The sequence below is a fragment of the Pinus tabuliformis genome, chromosome 1_1 (genome assembly GCF_031772625.1).
Source record: "Pinus tabuliformis cultivar Carrire ecotype Pingquan chromosome 1_1, CPIR1, whole genome shotgun sequence".
In the NCBI taxonomy this organism is placed as follows: Eukaryota; Viridiplantae; Streptophyta; class Pinopsida; order Pinales; family Pinaceae; genus Pinus; species Pinus tabuliformis.
Genome location: NC_142297.1, coordinates 742,610,425 through 742,637,812, shown reverse-complemented (window position 1 = coordinate 742,637,812; position 27,388 = coordinate 742,610,425). Strand labels below are relative to the sequence as shown.

General features: G+C 35.6%; 2 pseudogenes; one reads left to right on the top strand and one right to left on the bottom strand.

Moving 5' to 3' along the window:
- Positions 1-1,468: 1,468 nt before the first annotated feature.
- Positions 1,469-13,935, bottom strand: LOC149216118 (protein STABILIZED1 pseudogene; annotated as a pseudogene).
- A 324-nt stretch (positions 13,936-14,259) lies between these two features.
- Positions 14,260-19,879, top strand: LOC149216117 (putative dynamin-related protein 4A pseudogene; annotated as a pseudogene).
- Positions 19,880-27,388: the final 7,509 nt, after the last annotated feature.

Genomic DNA, 27,388 nt, shown 5'->3' with positions numbered 1-27,388 from the left:
ATTAAATAACTTAAACTCAAGTTTTAAAAAATCTCTCCTAAATTTTAGTTAAAATTAACAAGAAAAATATCTTGAAAGAAATCATTTTATGTATAAATTAGACTACGCCAATACTATATTATAATTTTATATTCATAAAATACAATAACTTAATAATATTTTAATTTTCTATTAAATATAATTTGTAATTCAAACGAAATGTGTTTCACATTCTCATCAACAACGCACAATCCTTATGAAAAGAACAAAGGATGACAACATCACTCTATAATAGCAATTGCACCGAGAGGTGCAAAGGAACGCTGAAGGAATAGAATATTCAAAAAGATTATATAGTTTTTTGTCGTGCTGATGGGGCAATGGTAATAGTAAAATGAAATGCAATTCCCATGCCTCACTTGTATTGACTATGCTAGTTAATTGCCCCTAATATTTTATGTATTGCTTTGCTAATTAATCAATGCTAATTTTTATGTATGGCTTTACTAATATTATATTTTCCTTGGAGACACGAGAAGCGACACAAGTAACACGTTACCACAGTTGGGAGAGTATTGAGATATGTATGTGTTCTCTAATAAATTGCTTATCCTGTAAGTTCAATGTGTGTCACGTGCTTGCTAATGGAACAATGCAAAGTGGTCCCATGACAGGTGAAACATTGATTTTAGTTATTTTGAACAAAGTGTGGTGTATTGTTGCGTTGTTTTCTTTTCAAATTTGGAGGGACTTTAGGATTCTATAAAAAAAATTATGTGTGTTATGGTGTTTTCTTTTGGAAAGAGCATGTGTTAATATTTTACAATATTTCTTCTTCCTGGTAGGTTTGAATTTCTATTGTTTATCAGTGGGTAATGAATTATGGATTCAACGCTAAATCTATATAATATCAACGCGTAATAAAGTCAAATTTCGAAGGTGAATTTCTATAAATAAACGAAGAACCCCAAACCATTTGCATTCTGTTGAGAGCAGTAGAAGATGGAGATCTGTAACATTCCATCACTTTTATGGACATTACTTTTACTCGTTTCTTTTTCCATTCTCTGTCTCCATCCCTCCCCATTTTCTTCTGACCTTTAATTATCACCGCCAACATTCTCATCTCGGAAATGCTTCTGATCAAGAGACTCTCCTTGGAATTTTGTCTGCAATCACCTATTATTCATCTCAACCGTTAACTACTTCATGGAAAACCAACGTTTCATTCTACAAGTTGAGAGGTGTCATATGTAGTCAGTGCAGACAAAGAGTGGTTTCACTCAATGTTTCATCCAAGGAATTGCAAGGTAGAGTCTCTCCTCTTCTCAACAATCTCTCATTTCATAGAATGGTTGACCATGCCAATAACAATTTTCATGGTCACATTCCCTCTCAATTCAGAAATTTGTTTTTCTTAGAGATGCTTTAATTGTATATGAATCAACTCCACAGTTCTATTCTTCCCATTCTTGGTTGTTTTCGTAGTTTACAAGTCATCTCTATGCACTCTAACAAGTTCATAGGAAACATGTAGTGGACAACACTTCACTGCCTTGTGAAGCAAAATATGAGCATCCTCCTCATTTTCCAACTCCACCATAGCCTTCCAAAGCCTCACAGAGTCAAGAATATGCTCTAACCCCTTCCTCAGCACTCGACTCTTGTTCGCACCATCTTGTTCGATCTTTGAAGCTTACATCCACAACTTCACCAAATTGGGGATCACCTTTACACCACGCGCAATGACAACTTTGGCTTCATCTGGACTCGCCAATTTGCAATCCTCCAACCATACATCTTCATTCTTTGGGCATTCTTCACAACCTTTTTAATCAAATGTAGTGCATCATGTATCTTCCCTACAACCTCCTCTATCCTCGCTGCCAAAATCCAACCAAGAGGATGCTTCGGGTTAGTATGAGTAACCGACTTGAGCAACAATCTGGCCTTTTTAACTTCCAAAATATCTGCATCGCTGGTAATCTTCATACTCTTGAGATCAATCAGATACCCATTAAGATCTACGACGGTAAATCCTGAAACTAAATTAGAGAGCTTATCGAGCTTCAAAGACAACACAGTATATCTCCCCTCTCCAACAATTGTGAGATGAGTCACCAACGTTTGTGCCCATGGTGTCTCTGTGCCACCTGCAACCTTGTTTTTGGGATCCAATGCAGTGACATGCTCCTTCTCTTGCCTGGCATTCTCCAACAATGTATCCGGAATGGGAACAAACTCTCAAACCTCTTTTTTATTTATCGAAGCGAATAATCCCCAATCTTTGGTATGATGTCCCACTCCTCGGTGGAGAGCGTATACAATTTCCTCTTAAGATCTGCAAACTGCTTTGTAATTTTCAGGTTTGAGGCTTTGTACTTCTCAATCTCCTATGTTTCAGCCTTTCCTCTCGCCAATCCTTACCACGAGAGTCCATTCTTAATAAATTATCTCTCAGACAACATCAACTTCCTTGTCATCCTCATCGTATTCGGCAAAGGAAAACAAATCCACATCGTTGCCCTCAAATTCATCGAACTTCTGGTTCTCATCATATCCCTTCTCGTTGTCTACTTCTTCCTCCTCTTCGGCACCCACGGCACTGGCACCATCCTTCCCCCACCATTTACCTACTGTTGCACCACCTATGGTGGTGGCAGATCGGTCTAAGGCAGGCCTCACAGGCCCGTCATTAGACCGTGTGGTGAGAATCATGGCCCCTCGGCCTAGCCACACCATATAGTTCAATGGGGGTTTTGTGTTGAGAAACTCCAACAGGGGCTGGTGAACAATCGACACCTACATCCTTCTTGTAACAAGGAGTAGCAATGGCAGTAGTTACAAGCAATTACACTGAACTATGTCAAGTTGCAGACCCTATCAACAACGTCAACACCTTCTTCGACTGACGATTCAACTTGTACATACGTCAATCCTTGTAGTGGATTGAACCGAAGTTTATTGCCTCACTCATGAATTTTCCATGTGTAAGATTTTAATTGGCCAGAGGACGACGAAAATGAAGCAAGGGGATTGGCTAGGGTGAACAATGTTTTCTCACCCTAAGCCCCAATTGAAAAGCATTCTAAAAAAATGTATTTTTAAGTAAAAATAAATAATTAAAAGAACATGGTGGCGTTGGGTTGGGCAGACATTGTTTGATTAACAATAAATAATTAAAATATGCAAGAGCAGTACTGATCACCCTGCCAAACTCCTCACATTTCTTTATGTGTTTTTTGGTTAACACATCTGCAAATCTACTTCTAAGATTCTTGTAATATGTTGGAGGAGGCTTGGGCATCAACTCAAATCCTACAATCTCACTACAAATGTACATCTCCTTAAATGTAGAATATATATATAAACACAAATTAATAATTTTAACATTTTTTTTTATAAAATGTGGGGCAATTAAATTCTCTACCCATATTTGAGAATCAATCAACTTAATTGGGAGTCTATAAGCCAACTAGCTACTCAAAAACATATTTGTATAACAATATAGACATTTATGGTTCGGTTTTTAAATTTCTTAAATTTAGAAATAACATAGCTTAACATTTTTTAAAATGTCTGGTCAATTAAATATGTTAAACATTTTTTTTGCTCTGTTGAATTAAATTCCCTACCAATTTTGGAGATTCAAACGAATGCTTTCTTGGTTGGAGAAAACAAAATAGTCTATCCCTGCATTGATAAGCCTGAGTTTTCTAATATCTTGAAGTTCTTGAATGTGGAAAATGTTTCATATCATTGGTATGTTGGTTGCATTAATTCATTTGATTGGGTGAATGGTCTGTCGGAAAATTTATATGTGGAACTTCTTTGTTTCATTGCTGAAAATTGGAATTGTACTTTCAAATCACCTACAAAATACTTTCTTCCTAAAGCATGTAAATCTTGCCAACATCAAAGCTTTGGAAAGGGTATCAAATGTGCATATTAGTTGTGCAAATCAAAGTCATCATCCTTATGATTTGAAGTTGTATAAAAAGTTCATATTTGGATATATTGTTACTTTGTATTTTTATGGTAATCTGGTTTATATCATTCAACTCATATCTTGTACCAATCCACATATTTCACTTCTTTTACTCTTCATTTCTGCCAGTGGACTAAACATTGAATCTCAACTTCATAACACTGTAATTTCGGATATTCAACTGTGTGTTCATTGTCTATTTTTCTGTTATTATTGTTGTGTTGGCTTCTGCAATACCTACAAAAACTACAGTTTGAACCTTTTGGGGAGGCTTTAAACATTACTCTATCATTATAATGGTTATATATCTTGCATCGGCCACTTCAGAATGGTTGGTAGGTAATATAAGTGGAGTGTTATGTTCCTTTTTTCTTCTTTCATTATTCATGGTTTCAGTTTTTGGCTATGTTAGTATAAATAACTAGTTCTTTGGGATTTCTATGCAACTCGTCATCATTATGGTATTTTGGAGTCATGGTCCCCACCTATTTTTGGTATATTTATTGTTTCTTTGGCTACTGCAATTTGATTCATACCATTCAATTTCAGTCTTGCATCAATCCGCATATCTCACTTCTATTTATTTTCATCTCTACAAGTAGCGCAAATGTTGAAGCTCAGCTTATCTCACTTTATCTCACGATATTTTAGGTTATTAAAACTTTTATTCCTTTTGTGCACATTCTACTGTTATTATTATTGTGTTGGTTACTGCAATGCCTGTAAAATCTACAGGTCGACTTTTTTTTTTTGTTTTGGGACAACTTACTATATCATTATAATATTATGTACCTTGTGTTGGCCATTTCACAATAATGGAAAAGTAGTGGAAAGAACCATGTTGTGGTATGGGAACCATCAGCCCCTACACCCACTAGCTCACCTAACAAGTTGTCCTTCCTATGTCTAGCTCACAAATGCCTTCCAATTTGATAGTTTTACGTGCTACTATGGTATTTCAATTCAATTATTTTTAATGTTGTGCAGGTGAAATGGCAGAGACTAGGGAAAAACGTAGTAGGGTCTATTAACACACCAAAAAATATTTTGAATGTTAAAACCATATCCAGAGATGGATCCAAAAACGAATGCAAGAAGATGGTTTGCGGAAGTATGCTCAAGAATTTGATGCAGCTGTACCCAGGGAGCTATCTCCCAGAGAAGCTCACTAGCAATGTTAGAAAGCATTTTGATTGAATGCCTCTTAAGTGGGTACTCTGGTCTTCTATGATTTCTCATAATTTTTGTAATTTTTATTTTGAGTTGGCAAGACTTTGGATTGGGAAGTTATAAATTTCAATAATTTCATTTCACCTTCTTGCAACTTCGCTTATAGTGTTCCGACTGAGATGGGGCACTCTATAAATCACCTTCCTCCCCTATAGGCATAAATTGTAAAGGCATCCTAATGACATATGTGAAGGTATGTAGTGTTTTTTCAAATTCCGATTTATAAAGTTGCAAATGTTTGATATTTGGTGTCATCTTTTCCTGATATTTTTCAATTGGTGTTCTTGTTCTCTGTCTAAATCTCCAATTTTTTGCAACTGAAACACATGTAGTGCATTTGTTTATACTATAATATTGCACCCCTTGTCAAAGCAAATTACAAATTCATATTTCAAACAAAATTACTTAGAGATATGTAACATGAAAATTGAATATCTCAATGAGATTCACCAAAAAATTAAGATATGATATGACACGGTTTCAAAATATGAATATGTAGAGTCTTTTTCCCTTCATGTTCTTTAGGATTACCAACGATTCCTTGGCTTACCACTAAGGTCGACAAAGTATTAAGCCATTCATGAGAGTTTTATTCTTGTTGTGCTCTTCCTCACCCAAATGGAATGAATTTCAAAGGGTTGAGATCGAGCGCATGTCACCTGCAATGTTGGCAGAGTAGTTTACCCTCATACCCAATACCTAAGCCAAAGGAAATCCACTCTATGTGGTTCATCCCCTTGGGGTGTGTTCCTCAAATCATTTAAAAAAAATGTTGGATGAGCATATGGATTAAGGTTTGGTAGATTTTCAATTGGTGTTTGTATCTATGTAAATCTGCAATTATTGTTGGTGCTTTGACCTCTAAAGTACCTTATTTTATGATTTTAAAGTTAATATTCGACTCTTCCATTTTTTTTGTATATTCTATGTTTGGTCCTTCTCTCTTAAAATTTCAAATTCCCACTTTGGTATCGATTTTAGGCAAATCTGCAATTTTTATAATTGTTTTAACTATTGGTAGAGGTCTTGGACTTTTTTTTTAACATCTGTGCTTGCTTTCTACTTTTATCTCAAAATGCGAATTGTGTTTTCCTTACTATTGTTTTGTATTTCTGGATTTGGATGTGGTAGCTATGCCCAAGCTGAATTTGATATGAAGGAAGTATTTCTTCACATTCATTTGATAGAGCAAGCAACATAAGACGCAATTGTACCCTGGGAGCCAGCTCCCAGAGAAGCTCACCAGCAATGTCAGAAAGCATTTGGTTGAATGCCTCTCAGGTGGGTACTCTGGTCTTCTATGATTTCTCAGAATTTTTGTAATTTTTATTTTGAGCTGGCAAGACTTTGGATTTGGAAGTTATAAATTTCAATAATTGCAGTTCACCTTCTTGCAACTTCTCTTATAGTGTTCTGACTGAGATGGGGCACTCTATAAATCACATTCCTCCTCTATAGCTATAAATTGTAAAGGCATCCTAATGACATATGTGAAGAGATGTAGTGTTTTTTCAAATTCCGATTTATAAAGTTGAAAATGTTTGATATTTTGTGTCATCTTTTCTAGATCTTTTTCAATTGGTGTTCTTGTTCTCTATTTGAATCTCCAGTTTTTTGCAAATGCAACACCTGTAGCGCATTTGTTTATACTGCAATGTTGCACCCCTCGTTAAAGAAAATTACAAATTCATATTGCAAACAAAATTACTTAGAGATATGTACCATGAAAATTGAATATCTCAATGAGATTCATCAAAAAATTAAGATATGATATGACGCAGTTTCAAAATATGAATATGTAGAGTTTTTTTCCCTTCATGTTCTTTGGGATTACCAACGAGGCCTTGGCTTACCGCCGAGGTCGACGAAGTATTAAGCCATTCATGAGAGTTTTATTCTTGTTGTGCTTTTCCTCACCCAAATGGAATGGCTTTCAAAGGTTTGAGACCAAGTGCATGTCACTTGCAATGTTGGCAGAGTAGTTTCTGTTGGGTTGTGTTATATTCTTTCCACGACTAACCTACATAGTGAACTGGGGGGGTTAGAAGGGGGGCGGAGCCCCCCCTTCGTTGCGCTGACTGCGCAGCGGGTGGGTCACAGGGGGATTTGAGGGGGGCGGGTAGCCCCCCTCTACGGGGTCCGGGGTAGCGCCTCGGGAAAAAAAATTTTGGACCCTATATTAGGTTGGGCGAACCTACCTATGGTTTTTTGATCCATGGTTTTGGATGCGATGGTTTTTCGGTCCATGCTATTGGATGCTTCGGCATGTATAAATATGTATTGTAACATTGAAAGGAATATAATGAAAAATCAAGCCGGTAGTCCCGGTTTTGGGATCCAGGGGAAAATCTCTGTGCATATGTGTTTTATGTGTTATGCTCTCGCATTGTTTATTTTCTTTGTTTAAGAATTCGTATGCAGGTAATTTCTGTACAGGGTTAAAACCTACATTTGGTATCAGAGTTGTTTTGGCTTCAAGGGGACGCCTTTGTTGCTGAGGGGTTTTTTGCTCGGGCCTCTAGTAGACCCTGTTCAATGGGAGATATGCGAGATCGATTCTGGTGGTGAAAGAAGATGGCGAGCAGTGGAAAGATAGAGATTGAGAAGTTCAATGGTCAGAGTTTTGAGTTGTGGAAACTCAAGATGGAGGATCTGTTGGTGGATAAAGATCAGTGGATCGCGATAGATCCGGGTACTAAACCAATGGGAGTGACCGATGAAGAATGGAAGAAGTTGGATCGGAAGGCAAAGAGCACAATACGATTGTGTGTCTCAGATTCAGTATTGCTAAATGTATCAGGGGAAGCTACGGCGAAGACTTTGTGGGACAAGTTAGGGACTTTGCACCAATCTAAGTCTCTGGTGAATAAACTGTTCCTGCGAAAAAAGCTGTATAACCTAAGGATGAAAGATGGAGACTTGGTGACAGAGCATCTGAATGCGTTTAATACTGTGGTAAGTCAGTTATCATCTGTTGAGATTAAAATTTCAGATGAAGATAAGTGCATCAGTTTGTTGTGTTCTCTACCAAATTCGTGGGATAGTCTGGTTATTGCAATAGGTAGCAATGCAACTGCTTTGCAGTTTGATGAAATAGTCTCAACCTTGCTGACGGAGGAGATGAGACGGAAAAATATGGAGAGCCAGAATGGTGATGCCTTGTCTGTAGGAGGATGGTGCCTAAACAGAAACAAAAATAAGTCATCGAGTGGGAGATCTAAATCTCCAGGAAAACCTACAAAGGTGGTGTGCTAGAAATGCGGAAAGGAAGGGCACTTCAGGAGGGACTGTAAATCTAAAGCTCCTGATAAAGGAAAGGGATCTGATGATGCTCCTTCTGCAGAGGCGAAAACCACCTCAGATGAAGGTGGGGATGTGTACTTGGCTTCTTCAAGTACACATGTAGATCATGAGGCATGGTTGATTGACTCAGGTGCATCCTTTCACTTTACTCCCCATAGAGAGTGGTTCTGCGAGTATGAGAAATACGATGGTGGTGATGTCTTCTTAGGAGATGATAGGAAGGCTAGAATCATTGGTCACGGAAAAGTAAAGTTGAAGTTGCAAGGTGGAAGGGTTAGAACACTTCCGGGTGTTCTACATATTCCTGCATTGGCCAAAAATCTGATTTTTGTAAGCAAGTTGGATGATGCAGGTGTAAAGACAGTGTTCGAGAAAGATACCTGCAAGATGGTTCGAGGAGCACTGATATTGATGCGGGGAGTTCGGATTGGAACTCTGTACAAGCTGCAAGGTAGCACTGTTGTTGATGGGTGCAATAGTTCTATGGTTCCTGAAAATGGAGTAGAAAATCTAGTGGTCTCTGGAGAGAAGACCATGTTGTGGCATCAAAGGCTTGGACATATTGGAGAGAAGGGCCTTTGAATACTTCATGGTAAAGGTATGGTAGAAGGTATGAATAATAGCTCTCTGGATTTTGATTTCTGTGAAAATTGTGTATATGGGAAGCAGAATCGAGTGAGTTTCCCCTCTGGTGGTAAGAGGACGAAACAGATATTAGAGCTTGTGCAAAGTGATGTGTTTGGACCTGTGAAGGTTCCATCACTGAGTAAGTCTGTGTACTATGTATCATTTATAGATGACTTCTCAAGGAATACATGGATATATTTCCTTAAGAAGAAATCTGAAGTCTTTGACAGGTTTAAAGAATTTAAGGCTTTGGTGGAAATCAGACAGAGAAGAAGATAAAGGTGCTGAGGACAGACAATGGTGGAGAGTTTTGTAGCAAGGAATTTGAAGAATTCTGTAAGAAGTGTGGTATAGCACGACAGAAGACTACTCCATATACACCTCAGCAAAATGGAGTCACAGAAAGAATGAACAAGACATTGATGGAAAGGACAAGAAGCATGCTCAGTGGTATCGGGTTAGGATAGGAATTCTGGGCAGAAGTGGTGGATACTGCATGTTACCTGGTCAACAGGTCACCTTCATCAGTGTTGGAGGATAAGACTCCACAAGAAGTATGGACTGGTAAGAAACCCTCTCTTTCACATCTGGGGTATTTGGATGTGTTGCATATGTACATGTTCCAAAGGAGAAACGAACCAAGTTGGATAGTAAATCTGAAAAGTGCATCTTTATTAGGTATAAAGATGGTTTAAAGGGTTATAAGCTTTGGAACCCAGTCACACGGAAAGTTGTGTACAGTTGGGATGTGGTGTTTAGAGAGGTGAAATATGTTATTAAACATGAAGTCCAACCAAAGGAACTTGTGAAGATAGAGTTTGAACTAAAGGAGGAAGAATCAGACTTTGTAGCAGAGGAGGAATCAGAAGATGAAGAGCCAGAAAGTCCGGCTGTGAGAAGATCAGTTTGAGAAAGAAGACAGCCAGAAAGGTATAGTCCATCTAATTTCTGTTCAAATTTTTCTTTGTCTGTTACTGATGATGATCCCAGAACTGTGAAGGAAGCAGTGGATTCAGAGGATGGAAAACTCTGGAAAGAGGCCATGGTTGATGAAATGGCATCTTTGCACAAAAATGAGGCTTGGGATCTGGTGGAGTTGCCGGCTGGAAGGAAACCCATTGGCAGCACATGGGTGTTCAAGAAGAAGACAAATGCATAAGGAAAGGTGGAGAAATACAAAGCTCGGTTGGTAGCAAAAGGTTATTCCCAGGTGCCGGGAATTGATTTTGGTGATATTTTTTCTCCTGTTGCCAAGGTAACTTCTATTAGATTACTTTTATCTGTTGCTGCTGCTTTTGATTTTGAGGTGGAACAAATGGATGTGAAGACAACATTTCTTCACGGGGATTTGGAAGAGGAAATCTACATGAAGCAACCTGAAGGCTTTATGGTGAAGGGTAAGAAAGAACTGGTATGCAAGTTAAAGAAGTCTCTGTATGGGTTAAGACAGTCACCAAGGATGTGGTATCAAAACTTTGATACATTTATACGGGGACTTGGCTTCACTAGAAGCAAAGCAGATCATTGTGTGTATTTTAAATTAATTGGTGACCGTGTTATTTATCTGGTCTTGTATGTGGATGATATGTTGCTGGTTGGAAATGACAAAGAAATTATCCAGGATTTGAAGACCCAATTGTCCTCCAAATTCGACATGAAAGATCTTGGTGCTGCAAACTATATTTTGGGCATGGAAATTAAAAGAGATTGGGCAAAGAGGAAGCTCTGGTTAAACCAGAGGAAGTATGTCGAGACAATACTACAGAGGTTTAATATTCAGGATAGTAAATCGGTGAAGGTTCCTATCCCTGTAGGTGTGAGGTTATCTGTTGAACAATGTCCCAAGACACAAGAAGAGGAAGAGGACATGTCCCGTGTTCCATATGCAAGTGCAGTCGGTAGCCTGATGTATGCAATGGTCTGTACTAGACCAGACATTGCACATGCAGTGGGAGTATTGAGCAGGTTTATGTCAAAACCAGGGAAGGAGCACTAGACAGCAGTGAAGTGGGTTTTTAGGTATTTGTGTGGCACTAGTGATTATGGTTTGTGCTACCAAGGAAGACCAGGATTGGACAGAGTGTTGGATATTCATGGCTTTGTTGATGCAGACTAGGCTGGAGATCTGGATCAGAGAAGATCTACAAGTGGGTATGTGTTTAACCTATTTGGAGGTGCAGTCAGTTGGATGAGTAAGAAACAATCTGTAGTGGCACTATCAACTACAGAGGCAGAATACATGGCAGCCACTCATGCAAGCAAGGAAGCAGTTTGGTTGCAGAGATTGTGTTCAAGTATGGGGTTAGTACAAGGAGCTATAAGAATAGACTGTGACAGCCAAAGTGCAATTTTCTTGGCAAATAACCCTGCTTATCATTCAAAGACAAAGCACATTGATGTTCAGTATCACTTTGTGAGGGATATGATAGAAGAAAAAAAGGTGTTGCTGGTAAAGGTGGACACTTTGAAGAATACTGCAGATGCATTGACAAAATCTGTGAGCTCTGAGAAGTTCTCTTGGTGTAGAGAAGCAATGGGCATCTCAGGGCTGGAAGAATGACTAAGCTCTCCTGTGGCCCCCTGTGGAAAGAAAACAACAAGTGGGAGATTGTTGGGTTGTGTTATATTCTTTCCACGACTAACCTACGTAGTGAACCGGGGGGTTTGAGGGGGGCGGGTAGCCCCCCTCTACGGGGTTCGGGGCAGCGCCCCGGGAATTTTTTTTTTGGACCCTATATTAGGTTGGGCGAACCTACCTATGGTTTTTCGGTCCATGGTATTGGATGCTTTGGCATGTATAAATATGTATTGTAACATTGAAAGGAATATAATGAAAAATCAAGCTGGTAGTCCCGGTTTTGGGATCCAGGGGAAATATCTGTGCATATGTGTTATTTGTGTTATGCTCTCGCATTTTTTATTTTCTTTGTTTAAGAATTTGTATGCAGGTAATTTCTGTACAGGGTTAAAACCTACAGTTTCCCCTCAGACCCAATACCTAAGCCAAAGGAAATACACTCTATGTGGTTCATCCCCTTGGGGTGTGTTCTTTCAATCATTTAAAAAAAAATGTTGGACAAGCATATGGATTAAGGTTTGCTAGATTTTCAATTGGTGTTCGTATCTACATAAATATGCAATTATTGTTGGTTCTTTGACCTCTAAAGTACCTTGTTTTATAATTTTAAGGTTAATATTCGACTCTTCAATTTTTTTTGTATATTCTCTGTTTGGTCCTTCTCTCTTAAAATTTCAAATTCCCACTTTGGTATCGATTTTAGGCAAATCAGCAATTTTTATAATTGTTTTAACTTTTGGTAGAGGTCTTGCACTTTTTTTTAACATCTGTGTTTGCTTTCTACTTTTATCTCAAAATGTGAATTGTGTTTTCCTTACTATTGTTTTGTATTTCTGGATTTGGATGTAGTAGCTATGCTCAAGCTGAATTTGATATGAAGGAAGTATTTATTCACATTCGTTTGGTAGAGCAAGCAACAGAAGACCATCATGCAGTTATAATATAGAAAGTGGGTAGTACTAAATATCCACCTACTGAAGGCATGTGAATCCCCGAAGTCTAACCATGCATTCTCTGATGATGATCTTTGCCTCTTCAAGATCACATTTGCTTGTAATTCCATTATTTCCCGGCCTGTTGTGAATTGTGCACTTGAAAATGTTGGCATCTCCTTCAAGTAAATAGAACTATTTGAGAAAAAAAACTTCACATTGGGGACCATAACCATTCATTGCAGTCACGATAAGTACTCCAAAACAAATATTGAAAGTTCCCTTAAATCAACAGTTAAGAAACGTAAAATAATGAAGCTCACATGCCTATGTGGGTGTGAAGAGCGAGATTCCCTTGGTTAGGCTTTAACAAGTGCAACATTTGATGATGGAAGCACACGAATATAGGGAGGGGAAGCAACGAAGGATTCACCCTCAAAGGAATTTGAGTTTAGCTAGGACTTCCTAAATAAGCGACCCCCTCACAGGGTACCTAAAATGCCTCATCTGGGTTCTTTTGTCCAAGTTGAAGTAGATGAATGGCAAAAAATTTCTTCTGGAAAAGAAGAGCTAGATAAATGGCTTGCCAACCTTGAAGAGGTCGAATTTTTGGAGCAAATAACTTCAACACAATTCAAGGGTACATACAAGGGTAAAAAGGTTGCTCTGAGAAAACTGAGAGGGTGTGAGAAAAGTAGCTCCTATGGGGTAGAGTTCAGAAGAGATATCTTGGAGCTCATGAATCTACAATTATTTTTGTTTCTTTGACCTTTAAAGCACCTTGTTTTATGATTTTAAAGTTAATATCTGACTCTTCAATTTTTTGTTTGTATATTATATGTTTGGTCCTTCTCTCTTAATTTTTCAAATTCCCTCTTTGGTATCGATTTTAGGCAAATCTTCAATTTTTATAATTGCTTTAACTTTTGGTTGACATCCTAGGCTTTGTTTTTAACATATGTATTTTCTTTCTACTATTATCTCAATATCTAAATTGTGTTTTCCTTATTATCGTTTTGTATTTCTGGATTTGGATGTGGTAGCTATGCTCAAGCTAAATTTGATATGAAGGAAGTATTTATTCACATTCGTTTGATAGAGTAAGCAATAGAATACCATACTACATTTATAATACAGGAAGTGGGCAGTATTAAAGCTCCACCTACTGATGCATGTGAATCCCCGAAGCCTAACTCTACATTCTCTGATGATGAGATTTTCCTCTTCAAGATCACATTTTCTTGTAATTCCATTATTTCCTGGCCTGCTGTGAACTGTGCACTTGAAAATGTTGGCATCTTCTTCAAGGAAATGCAACTCTTTGAGAAAAAAAACTTCACATTAGGGATCATAACAATTTATTGTAGTTACGATATGTGCTCCAAAACAAATATTGAAAGTGCCCTTAAATCAACAGTTAAGAAACCTAAAATAATGAAGCTCACATTTGGTCTATGTGGGTGTGAAGAGAGAGATTCTCTTGTTAGGCTTCAAGAAGTGCATCAGTTGATGATGGAAGCACACGAAAATAGGGAGGGGAAAGAACAAAGGATTCACCCTCAAAGGAATTTGAGTTTAGCTAGGACTGCCCAAATCATCGACCTCCTCACAGGTTACCTGAAATGCCTCATGTGGGTTCTTTTGTCCAAGTTGAAGTAGATGAATGGCAGGAAATTTATTCTAGCAAAGAAGAGCTAGATAAATGGCTTGCCAACCTTGAAGAGGTTGAATTATTGGAGAAAATAACTTCAACATTATTCAAGGGTAAAAAGGTTGCTCTAAGAAAACTGAGAGGGTGTGAGAAAAGTAACTCTTAGGAGGTAGAGTTCAGAAGAGATATCTTGGAGCTCATGACTTGTGGGCACAGAAACATTCTACCCTTCTATGGAATTTGTGTAGATGACACACATGGAATATGCACTATTACAAAATTCATGGAAGGGGGTTCTCTTGATGAATTGATTCAAAGGAGAAAGAAGCTTCAACTAAGAGATGTTCCTCACATTGCCATTGATATAGCCGAAGGGATTTTCTTCTTGATTTACCATGGGATTTTGCACAGAGATTTGAATACAATGGGTATATTGCTTGATAAGAAAGCAAACACAACTATTGCAAATGTTGGACTGGTTCACCCTTGACAGATCTTGGGAGAATTTCTTGAATATGAGACAAGTGGATACAAATGGCTTGCACCTAAGGATTGACAATCCATCCTTTGATATTTATTCATGGGGACTGGCTATCTGAACGTTTTCTGGTCTTGAAGTTTTTCACTTTTTGGCGCTGGGTAGTTTTTATTGATAGGTTTGTAAATAATCAAAATGATGTTATTTTTTAGTTTCTTAACGTATATTCTGATGACATTGAATGGTGATAGGCTTACAATTGTAAAGATATTTTATTTTATTCTCTTGATGTTTCTTCACATTTTACATTCTTTAATTCCTGCACCTTTCTATGTTCCTGTTGAGTTCATTTTTGCTTTTAAGTATGCTTAGATTTTTCAGGTTGTCTTCAAATGCAATTGTTGTCTCCCCAAGTTGGGCAGCAACAATTGTTAGAAAGGTTAAATTTGTCGGATACTTACTTAAAGGAGGAAAAGTCGATGATGGATGTTGTATGCCTAAGCAATTTGGAAGTTATGGGATTAGAAGGCCCTTTACTGAAAGTGCTTCCACCTTCGCTTGGTTGTCTAAGAGTTGGAAGAAATTGTGGCTCCAAGGATGCATGAAATTTTAGTGTTTCATATCGAAATGTGGATACACTAATTACCAATGGGGTTGTTGAATGAGTTGACTGAGTTGAACATATCGAAATGTGGGATACACTAATTACCACCCGCTAGTATTGAACATGAAGAAGCTGAATGTTTTAAGGGTACACTCATGTCCTTTAAGGAAACTACCATTTAAAAGGGTTCATGGATTGGAGTCTTTGAGTGACAAAGGCATCCTTCAGCTCGAAGAGTTAGAACTATACTCCACAGAAGTATCAACCTTCAACATCTTGTGATCTGGTGTTGTAATAATCTGGAAGAGGTTGGAGCATTTCCAACAATGCTAACAACTCTGGATTTGAGGGGTTATCCTGCCTTGAAGAATATAATAGGGCTTTGTGGTCTTGACCAACTTAGAGTATTGAACAGGTGGGGCTACACTAGATTAAAAGTAGAGGAGCTTCCAGCTGGTTTGATATATTTTGAAGATGGATACACTTTCGATAGTCACGAAGAAGAGGTGGTGAATTTTTCCCCCCATAGTAACTATGCAACAAAATGCACCTCTAGTTGGAATGGGGTACAACAAATCCCCCAGTCTTAGGGGGATCCAATTTCTCATGAGAGTTGGTACACAAAATACTCTTGACTTTATGGATTTCCCTGGATCAGAGAAAGGGATTCCCCCAGATCATAGAAATGGAGCAGAGAACTCCTCCTGATTAAAGGAATGGAGTGGAGGCGAGCAATAAACGCATGTAATGGGGAATGTTCACAGGAAATTTCGTCACTCTAGAATAGGGTTTTTAGTTGTTCACTTACATTTGTTCGGCCCTAGATGCGGCTATATGGGTAGTAGATCAACTTAATGACAAAAATGAGAATAACAATGGCTACTACTATGCGTATGTCATATCCAAGCTCCACCATGCTCATGTTAGACGACGTCCAGGATGAATTCCCTCCCATTCTAAAAAAAATCAGAAGCCACAATTGCTGATAATTGTTCACGATTCAACCGAGAGCTTGATAAAATCAAAATTGAATATGTACCCAAAGAATCAGACACCTCACAAACCACTCAGCCTACAGGAGTGAAACAAATTCATGAAAGCCCTCAGCTCAAACGCACAAAAGTAGGCAACAAGTTGTCTGTGTTTTATAATAACTAAAACAAATAATCCTTGTCCATGCCAAAGTTGTTACTCCTTTTTTGCCAGATCCGCTTTGCAAGAGCGAGCGAGGGAAAGCATCACACAATTTCAGAACTATGTCAAGTTGCAGACCCTCTCAGCGGCGTCAACACCTTCTTTGACTGGCGATTGAACCTGAATGGACGCCGATCCCTGTAGTGGATTGAACTGAAGTTTATCACCTTGCTCGCGACTTTTCCATGTGTAAGATTTTAACTAGCAAGAGGACGACGAAAACGAAGCAAGGGGATTGGCTGGTGTGAAGAGTGTTTGCTCACCCCAAGCCCGTAGTGAAAATTGTGACCCACATCTACGTTCCACACAAATGTTTAATTTATTTGATATTTTAAACATGATTTATCGACTCACATTACCATCATTGTTAATCACTCATCACTACATATAAACTCACATTACCTAAATAAATAAATAAAAACAAAACATTTTCACAATCTCAATTATCCTTATAAATTTTGTAATCATTATAAATTTATTAATCATACAACACATAACAAATATACTAACTCTGTAAAAAAACAATACATATTTAATACATATTCAAGTGACATGCTTAACATAAATAATATTTTCCCACATATTCCTATCTAATTAATAAAATTAATTATTATTATTTTAAATTTAAATTTATAAATTTTTTCAAAATTTATAATAAATCTCGTTTTTTAATTATAAAACTTACAAAATATTCGTTTGACATTAAATAATTATACAATAAATTTTTTACTTCAGAAAACATCTGAATTTAGTAAAACATCTGAACCTTAATTAAAATCTAAATTATTTTATCAAAAGTAAAAGACCAAACATTATCTAATGATGGGTTGTAATTATTTAGTTTTTTTTTAATATTTTCATGGATTTTTATTATTGTTTCTTCTTTTACTTTATCTTCTTATAATTAATTCGAATTAATTATTATTTAGTCAAAAAGTAAGATACCAACATTATCAAAATATTAGTTGTAATTAATTTCATCTTTTATTTATTATATTTTTGTTTTAATATTTGAATGAATTTTTATTATGAAATTTCTAATTGCTTTTCTGTTTCAATAATTAATTCAAATTAATTATTAATTATAAGTTAAATGCATGGGCAAAATTAAAAAGTGATTAAAAGAGGATGAATAGGATTTAGAATCATTAAAAAATTTCAAAATACTTAATTTATATAAATTGAACTATTTAAACTCATTATTAAAATATTTTTTGAATTCCAATAAAACTCATTAAAATATATATCCAAAAATATAAAACATTTAAATTAAATTAAAAATATTCTTTACTTTAATTTGTACGAAGGAAAATATAACCATTGAAATTAATTAATTTCATTATCCAATCCATCAACAAATTTGAGTGAGCCCTAAGCAATGTTGAATTTTTTTTTAAGGTTTCGAATTTCCAGTAATAACGACGCGGTATTCATTTCGATTAAATTTATTTAATAAAAAAAATATCTTTACTTTACCTGACTTTGGAAAAAATAAAAGAAAAAACCTAAATTAAAATTGAATTTGAAATTAAAAAAATTAATTGATAACCATTAAAATTAATTTATTTTTTCGTTATCCAATCCATAAACAAATTTGACTGAGCCCCACGCAACGTTGAATTTTTTTTGAAAGTTTAGCGGTTCCAGTAATCGAGCCGCGTCTTTCGGTATCAATTTAATCTATTTTTTTACTTTAACTTGGATTAAAGAAAGACTTTGGAAAAAATAAAAGCAAAAAACTAAATTGAAATTGATATTAAAAAAATGATAATTATTAAAATTAATTAATTTCATTATCCAATCAATCAACGAATTTGAGTCATGGAGACGCGTGTTTGAGTATCCAAAGACCAACGTTGAATTTTTCATTGAAAGTTTCGCGGTTTCAGTCAGAGATTGGGAATCCATATTACCCAGATGACGGCAAGGGTTAACCAGCTTGCCATAGGGCATTAAATGCTCAGGTATATGCATGCTCTATAACAAATTAACATAGAGTCTTTAGTGGCTACATAAATTAAAAGTAAACACTGTGTGTTATTTTGTTATAGAGCATATACATACCCAGGCATTTAATGCCCTATGACAGGCTGGTTAGCCCTTTGCCCCAGATGACATCATTTCATCTCTAAATCGTGTTCCCTTGTACTTGCACCGATCAAACTTGGAGGCAATTCCTATTTCCACCTCCATAGCAAAGTTAATGCTATGGAGGTACCCCTCTGACAGCCTCACAGAGCACGGCGACCACCATCTTCGGCTGCCCATCGAAACCCCCGGCGACGCTACCCGCAGCCACCCGCAGCCTCCCATCAGATCCCGGCAATTCTGCGGCTCTGACTCCCGAATGTGAAACCAACTAGCGGACAAGACAGGCCTCACCATTTGTATTGAATGCGTTAGGATTTCAAATTCTATATCGCCCCAAATATTTCAAACTGGAGGTGCGCGCGAAAATTTTGAAATGAAATCTGGAGTTGGTGCTTCAGCATCGTCTGTCATGCCAAAGAGAGCGAACATCAGGGTCACAGCGTTTGAGATGCCAAAGAGAGCGAAAGGGGTAAGGGTTTTGTACGAGACTCCCGCTTATTATGATATTACAAAGCCGCAAGCAGGAGGGATGGAATGTGAGATTGTGACTGAATACGATAGAAAAAGGAGGAAAATTTTAGAAGCAGAGATTAAACAAACGCTGGATACTGTTACGGAAGAGATTGTAGGAAGCCACAAGGGTATAAGTGATATGCAAGTCACACTTCATGTCAAGAAGACGAATGCTCCAGATTTGACCATGGTTGATCTATCCGGGATAACAAGGGTTGTTGTGCATGGGCGGCCAAGAGATATTTATGAACAGATAGCAAATATAATCAAACAATACATTACTCCCAAGGAGAGCATCATACTTAATGAGCTGTCCGCGACTGTTGATTTTCCGACCTGTGAGTCCATAAAAATGCCTCAGGATGTTTACCCACAAGATGAAAAGAACCTTGGCCGTTGTAACAAAAGTTCACAGAGTTCCTGAGGGTTTTTTGAAGAAAGAGACAAGGGACGCTATTAATATTGGTCACGGTTATATTTGTGTGCGGAATAGAGTAGGGATTGAATCTAAAGCAGAAGCAAGACGAAGTAAAAGTGATATGTTTAGAACAGATCCTCATCTTTCCAGCATTGATAAATCAATGGTTGGAATACCCATATTGGCAGAAAAATTAATGCAGATTCAAGCAATGGGAATATGTAATGGGAACATGTAAGTGCCTTCTTGATATTGTCCAAAAGATTGATTACACACATCCAAGACGCAGGTAGAGAAGGATGCATTGCATTGAAGGCATTGGAGAAATTAAATTGGACAAAGTGTCAAACATCAGCAGTGGCGACCTCGAGGCGGCCTTCGACTTCAAGATTAGCCTTATTCCTTATTGGAATGTGGTAAGGCTGAGGCTGGCTGACCAGATTCCACTCCACCTGCGGTTCATGGTGCAAAAGTTGGTTGAAAGCGACATTGTCGCCGAGATTGTAAAGCATGTGGATAAGCCATGTTTAAATATGATGGAGCAGGTGCATGAAGAAATTCCAGTAATAGCTACTCAGAGAAAGAATCTCAATAACAAAGTTGAACGGTTGAGGCAGTCAAAATATGCTATGTATAAACTCATTGGTAGCTCTCAGAAGCTAAGTATCAATGATGCTTAAAGTATTATCAATGGTTAAATACTGCTGCTCCGTAGTCTGCATTTGGTGCATTTCCATTTTCGTAGGTTTTGTCACGTCGACCAGATCAGGAGGAGATGGATTTTTGAAGTTGTTTATGAAGTTTATGAGGACTCTACTCAAGTCTATTTCATGTTTCAAGAAATCGTTATGGTTCAAGTTAACTATCTTTTGATTTAATATTTTTCATGGTTAAATCTTGGTGCTCATTATTTCGTGTTTTGTTTTCTGCATTTGCATTTTCATAGTTCTTTGTCACGTTAAGCAGCGCATGTGGAGATGGATCCATAAATTATTTATGGAGTTCCTACGTATCAAAGTTTGAGATTCTTTTTAATTGATACACTAGTTATCAAGGTTTAAGCCGTCTCAAAACATTTGTTTAATTTATACTTTTTGGTTTGATGTCTTGACACCTTATTCTTTGTTTTGGTTTTAGGTCTTAACACATCTTGAACTTTTAAGGTTGAATAATGTGTTGTTCACTAACTTGCATTTTGTGCATTTACATTCTTGGAATTGAATGCTACAGTTCATTAATTTGCATTATGTGCAATTACATTCTTTAAGTTGAATACCGCTGTTCACTAGTTTGCATTTTGTGCATTTACATTTTTAATAGTATTCTGCCAGGTGAACAAGTTTCTCTATAAATGCACAGGTGTGAATTGTTTTACATACCAGTTTTTGATGTTTGTTTTCAAATGCTATTATGATTGGATTAAATTTTATTTTCATTTGATATTATGATTGTATTAAACTTCATTTTCCTTTGAAGTCTTAACATATATTTCAGTATTCTGAATTGTTAAATATTACCATTCATTCATCGACACTTAGCGCATTTGCATTTGCATTTTCATCTCTTTCTCGCTTGAACAATTTTATAGGTAAATAGATTTTTGAACTTATTAAAATTTATAATGGTCTTAAGTTTCAAAACATTATTATCATTTAGTATTTTTATTATCAATGGTCTTAAGTTTCAAAACATTATTATCATTTAGTATTTTTTTTGTAAGAGAGTTTGAAGATAACCCATATTACTAGTTATTATTTTGAATTGATGAGATGGTTCATTTTAGGAGAAAAGGTTGTTTTGAATCTCTAGATTGAATAGATAAGACAATCAATCTTCATAGATAAAAGGGTTTAGAATTCATATATATAAATAATTTTTTTTTTTCATAATAAATCATTTAAAAATTAGATAAAATATAAATATATGATATGAATGGGAGAGGGATATAACTAATTCAAAGAAAGCATGTAAGCACAAGAAAACAAGGAGAAGGAGAGAAAATTAAGAAATATATAAAACAGAAAAACCTAAAACTAAAGATAGGTGGAAGGAAGAATAAAGAAAAAAAGAAAACAAAATATTAAAAGAGAGGGAAACAAAAATATAAAAAAAAAAAACCATCAAAGAAACGATAAAGATTAAAAAAAAAACTAACTTATATCTAAAAGCTTAAAAAACAAAATAAACAAATAAAATTAAATATAGCTAAACCAAGTGACTCCAAAGATGGTTTAATATTTAGTGTGTTTGTTATGGAGAGATGAAGACTTATATGGGAGTTTCATGCCTATTAGGTAATTTATTGTATAAAGTATTCAATTTTAGTAAATGTGTATTCCAACTTTATGGCATAGTGTACACTTCCACTCTAGATTGAGGGATATTGAGGTGGTTGATGTAGATAAACCAAAAAAGCTAGTTGTTGAAATTAATGGCCATGTAAGGTTGTTTAATCAAAATGGAACCATGCAAAACAAAGGTTTATTTATTGAATGTAGTTGATATAATGGAATTGATTTTATTATTAACTACATGTTTTATTAAAAATGGAATTATTTAATGGATCTAGAATTTTTTTACTTTAACTAAATTGAGTTTTTCAAAATAAAGACTTGGAAAATTTCTTACTTTTCTATTTTAAATGGATATATTCACTATTTTTGTGATAAAATTATCATAATAAACTATGCAAGACAAGCTGATATAAACTTGTAGAAGAAAATATTTTGTCTTAATAAATAATTACAAGTTATTGTTAATTATTATTATTTCTTTTCAATTAATTAGTACTATTTGTAATTTACTCACTATTAATAATAATAATAATAATAATTTACTATTAATAATAATTTACTAATTAGTTTAAAGTAAATTATAAATCAATAAATCATTATTAAATAGCTAAGTAACTAATTAATTAATTTAATTGAATTATCTAATAATTAAATAAAGGGGATTGATTTTTCACTTAGAAATCCGATTCATTTATGTTCATATTCCATATATTTTACATGTGAGAATCAACCCATTTAATAAACATGTACTTGTTATTTAACCTCTTTAACCTTTATTGATTTTTTTTTGTTTTATGGGGTTAAGGGTGTGATTGGAGAAGAGAGAATATTAAGATTACCGAAATAAAATTACAATTGAAATAGTAAGGAAGTATAAAGTTAAAAGTTGTATTTTATAATTTTGAGATGGTTAATATTCTAAAGTGAAATATTGATTTTTGAGAGTGGAAATATCGATGGATAAAAGTATGTATTTGGAATCCAAAAATGTGAATTCCATTAATTTCAAACCTCCAAACTGTGAATTTTGGTTTTGAGAGTGGAAATATCGATGGATAAAAGTATGTATTTGGAATCCAAAAATGTGAATTCCATTAATTTCAAACCTCCAAACTGTGAATTTTGGTTTTGATATTCAAGTCTTTTCTTTAAAACATTGTTTTATAAAAAATGAATAGTATAGGCTGGCAATAAAAAAATTACATAAACAAGTGATTGGCATATACGTAATATTAAATTGAAATAAATAAATCGATGTAATGTTAATTTTGAATATTTTTTTTTTCCAATTTACAACTCCACTAAAATTTAAGAAGATTTGGTTTACTCATCTTGGCTAAACGATGATCAAGTGCTATGTTAAAACACTGCTTCAATTACCCGCCGTGTTAAATTAATATATTGGACATGATGAAGATGTATAACTGTCAAATTTACAAAAAAAAATATTAAGAAGATTTGCTTTTACTTTTTATATATTATCTAAGGTAAGCTCTACAATTTTCAAGGAATACGGTTAATTAAAAACACAACTCAAAGTCAATATAATGATATAATAGTTGTGCAAAGAGGCTCATACTACGATAGAGGTATAATTTTTTCTCAGCAAGAAAAGTATATATATATTTATTCTAAATAATAAACAATGTTGGACGTAATTAAAAACAAAAAAAAATTATACATATTTGGTTAGTTTTAATTAAAAACATTAAAAAACATCAATAATCTCACTCTCTCTTAGCTAAGTTTGTTGTTGATATCACAACCCCATATGAAAGAGATATAGTAAAAATATTTTACTCACTCTTAACAAAAAAATAAAATATTTGGATGCTCATGTGAAATAACATAATATTATATCAATTTTAAAAGTTTTAATTAAAAACATCAATAATCTCACTCTCTTTTAGCTAAGTTTGTTGTTAATATTACAACCCTATATGAAAGAGATGTAGTAAAAATATTTCGCTCACTCTTAACCAAAAACAAAATATTTAGATGTTCATGTGAAATAACATAATTTGTATCAATTTTACAAAAAGAAAGTGTCATATATATGTGTGTGTAAAATGCATAATTCTTACATTCTTTAAAAATATTCCAATATAAAACTTGAATAAACTATCTTAATATCTGCATTATCAGCTTTATACATGTAGATAAATAAAGTCGAAAAAAAAATATGTATAAAAAATATTTGAACTTGAAAAATGTAGTAAATGAGAATAAAAAATTTAGTTATTTCCTAGAATAATTAGAGATCTATGTATTTTGTTTAATTTTAAATTTCTGGCATTTAAAAAATATTGATAACACAACCAAGATATATATATATATATAGAGGTTATAAATTAAATATTTCAATATGGAGAGTTGAGTGATTTGATGTTTATTTCAAAAATTATTTACTAATAATCAAGATTGCAAAAACATTTTGACATGGAAAATAGAATTTATAACAAATATTTTAATGAACTTATGAAGTATATATTTCAATGTCAAATATATACATATTACATATATTTAAAATATATATGTATTTATCATATAAAACACCTTGAAAAATAAAAAATTTCGGTTAAAATATTTCAATAATTGAAAATATAATTTATTTTGGTTAAAACATTTTTAGTATTACCACTATTCTATGTTTTAGCTCTTTTTCGGGTATTTTTTTGGGTCATTTGAGATTGATTTATCAAAAACTTGTTAAATTGTAAATTTACTTTGTGTAATCTATGTAATCCTAGTGCTCAAAAGGATTTTCAAAGAGTTGAATCCATTTATACATTCAAAAATGCAATTTAAACCATGAAAAATTATATATATGATGATGATGATGACCACTGAAATCTATCGAATCTTCAAAAAAGAGATTAATTGAGACATTTCAATATTTTATTTCTATGATCAAGTAAAATGGAAAGAAGTGTTCCTACATCACTATAGTTTTCCTCATTGAACAAGTCAAGAAGGTTGGTAGTGTGTCAAACGTTTTGGAAATAGACCAAATTCGAGTTTCACTTCGAAACTCATAGGATTACGGAAGATATGCGCATGTGTTCAATGATCTTGTTGAAAATATCCCTTTTATCATAGGCATACAAACAAAGTGGATGTGTTCAATGATGCTGAAATACTCTCACAATAATATTATCCCAATGGATTCAACCTTTAGTACAAATAAGTACGGGGTGAGTACATACTTATCCTAAATCCGATTTATTTATTTAACCTCATATATATGCATGTATCTTATATAAATATAATTATGCACATTTTTTGTAATGCAGTATCAACTTTACACCTTAATGGTTTTCGACGAGCATCACAATGGGGTTCCAATAGCTTGGGTGATATCATCACGCAATACTATAGCTGATCTTTCTAAATGGATGTTGGCCTTACTTGCAATTGGAAACAAAGAGCGACCAGATTGGCATGTTCTTGCCTTCATCACAGATGATGCTACTGCAGAAATTGAAGCATTGAGGTGATGTGTTTATTATTTTTACAAGAGGCATAAAAAATATTGTTAATGTATAATCTCACTAAAAATTATGTTATTGCAGGTCTACGATCAAGTGCAAAGTATTATTATGTGTGTGGCATGTTCGTCGTGCATGGTTGAAAAATGTTGGAAACAAGGTCCAAGGGAATCATACAGAGATTTTCCACATTCAAATCAAGATACGAACAATGCCCAGTTTCCGTATATGCGCACATCTTCCGTATATGCGCACATCTTCCGTAAATGCCCAGTTTCCGTATATGCGCACATCTTCCGTATATGCCCAGTTTCCGTATATGCGCACATCTTCCGTATATGCCCAGTTTCCGTATATGCCCACATCTTCCGTATATGCCCAGTTTCCGTATATGCGCACATCTTCCGTATATGCCCAATTTCCGTATATGCGCACATCTTCCGTATATGCCGAGTCTCTGTATATGCACACATCTTCCGTATATGCACACATCTTCCGTATATGCCCAGTTTCTGTATATACGCACATCTTCCGTATATGCCCAGTTTCCGTATATGCCCAATTTCCGTATATGCGCACATATTCCGTATATGTCCAGGTTCCGTATATGCACACATCTTCCGTATATGCACAGTTTCCGTATATGTGCACATCTTCCGTATATGCCCAGGTTCCATATATGCACACATCTTCCGTATATGCCCAGTTTCCGTATATGCGCACATCTTCCGTATATGCCCAGGCTCCGTATATGCACACATCTTCCGTATATGCGCACATCTTCCGTATATGCCCAGTTTCCGTATATGCGCACATCTTCTGTATATGCCCAGTCTCCGTATATGCGCACATCTTCCGTATATGCGCACATCTTCCGTATATGCCCAGTTTCCGTATATGCGCACATCTTCCGTATACGCCCAGTTTTTGTATATGCGCACATCTTCCGTATATGCCCAGTTTCTGTATATGCGCACATCTTCCATATACGCCCAGTTTCCGTATATGCGCACATCTTTCGTATATGCACACATCTTTCGTATATGCCCAGTTTCCGTATATGCCCACATTTTCCGTATATGCCCAGTTTCCGTATATGCGCACATCTTCCGTATATGCCTAGTTTTCGTATATGCGCACATCATCCGTATATGCGCACATCTTCCGTATATGCCCAGTTTCCGTATATGCGCACATCTTCCGTATATGCACAGTTTCTGTATATGCGCACATCTTCCGTATATGCACATATCTTCCGTATATGCCCAGTTTCCGTATATGCGCACATCTTCCGTATATGCTCAGTTTCCGTATATACGCACATCTTCCGTATATGCCCAGTTTCCGTATATGCGCACATCTTCCGTATATGCCCAGTTTTCGTATATGCGCACATCTTCCATATATGCACACATCTTCCGTATATGCGCACATCTTTCGTATATGCCCAGTTTCTGTATATGCGCACATCTTCTGTATATGCCCAGTCTCCGTATATGCGCACATCTTCCGTATATGCGCACATCTTCCGTATATGCCCAGTTTCCGTATATGCGCACATCTTCCGTAAATGCCCAGTTTCCGTATATGCGCACATCTTCCGTATATGCCAAGTTTCCGTATATGCGCACATCTTCCGTATACGCCCAGTTTCCGTATATGCACACATCTTCCGTATATGCACACATCTTTCGTATATGCTCAGTTTCCGTATATGCCCACATTTTTCGTATATGCCCAGTTTCCGTATATGCGCACATCTTCCGTATATGCCCAGTCTCCGTATATGCGCACATCTTTCGTATATGCCTAGTCTCCGTATATGCACACATCTTCCGTATATGCGCACATCTTCCGTATATGCCCAGTTTCCGTATATGCGCACATCTTCTGTATATGCCCAATTTCCGTATATGCGCACATATTCCGTATATGTCCAGGTTCCGTATATGCACACATCTTCCGTATATGCACAGTTTCCGTATATGCGCACATCTTCCGTATATGCCCAGGTTCCGTA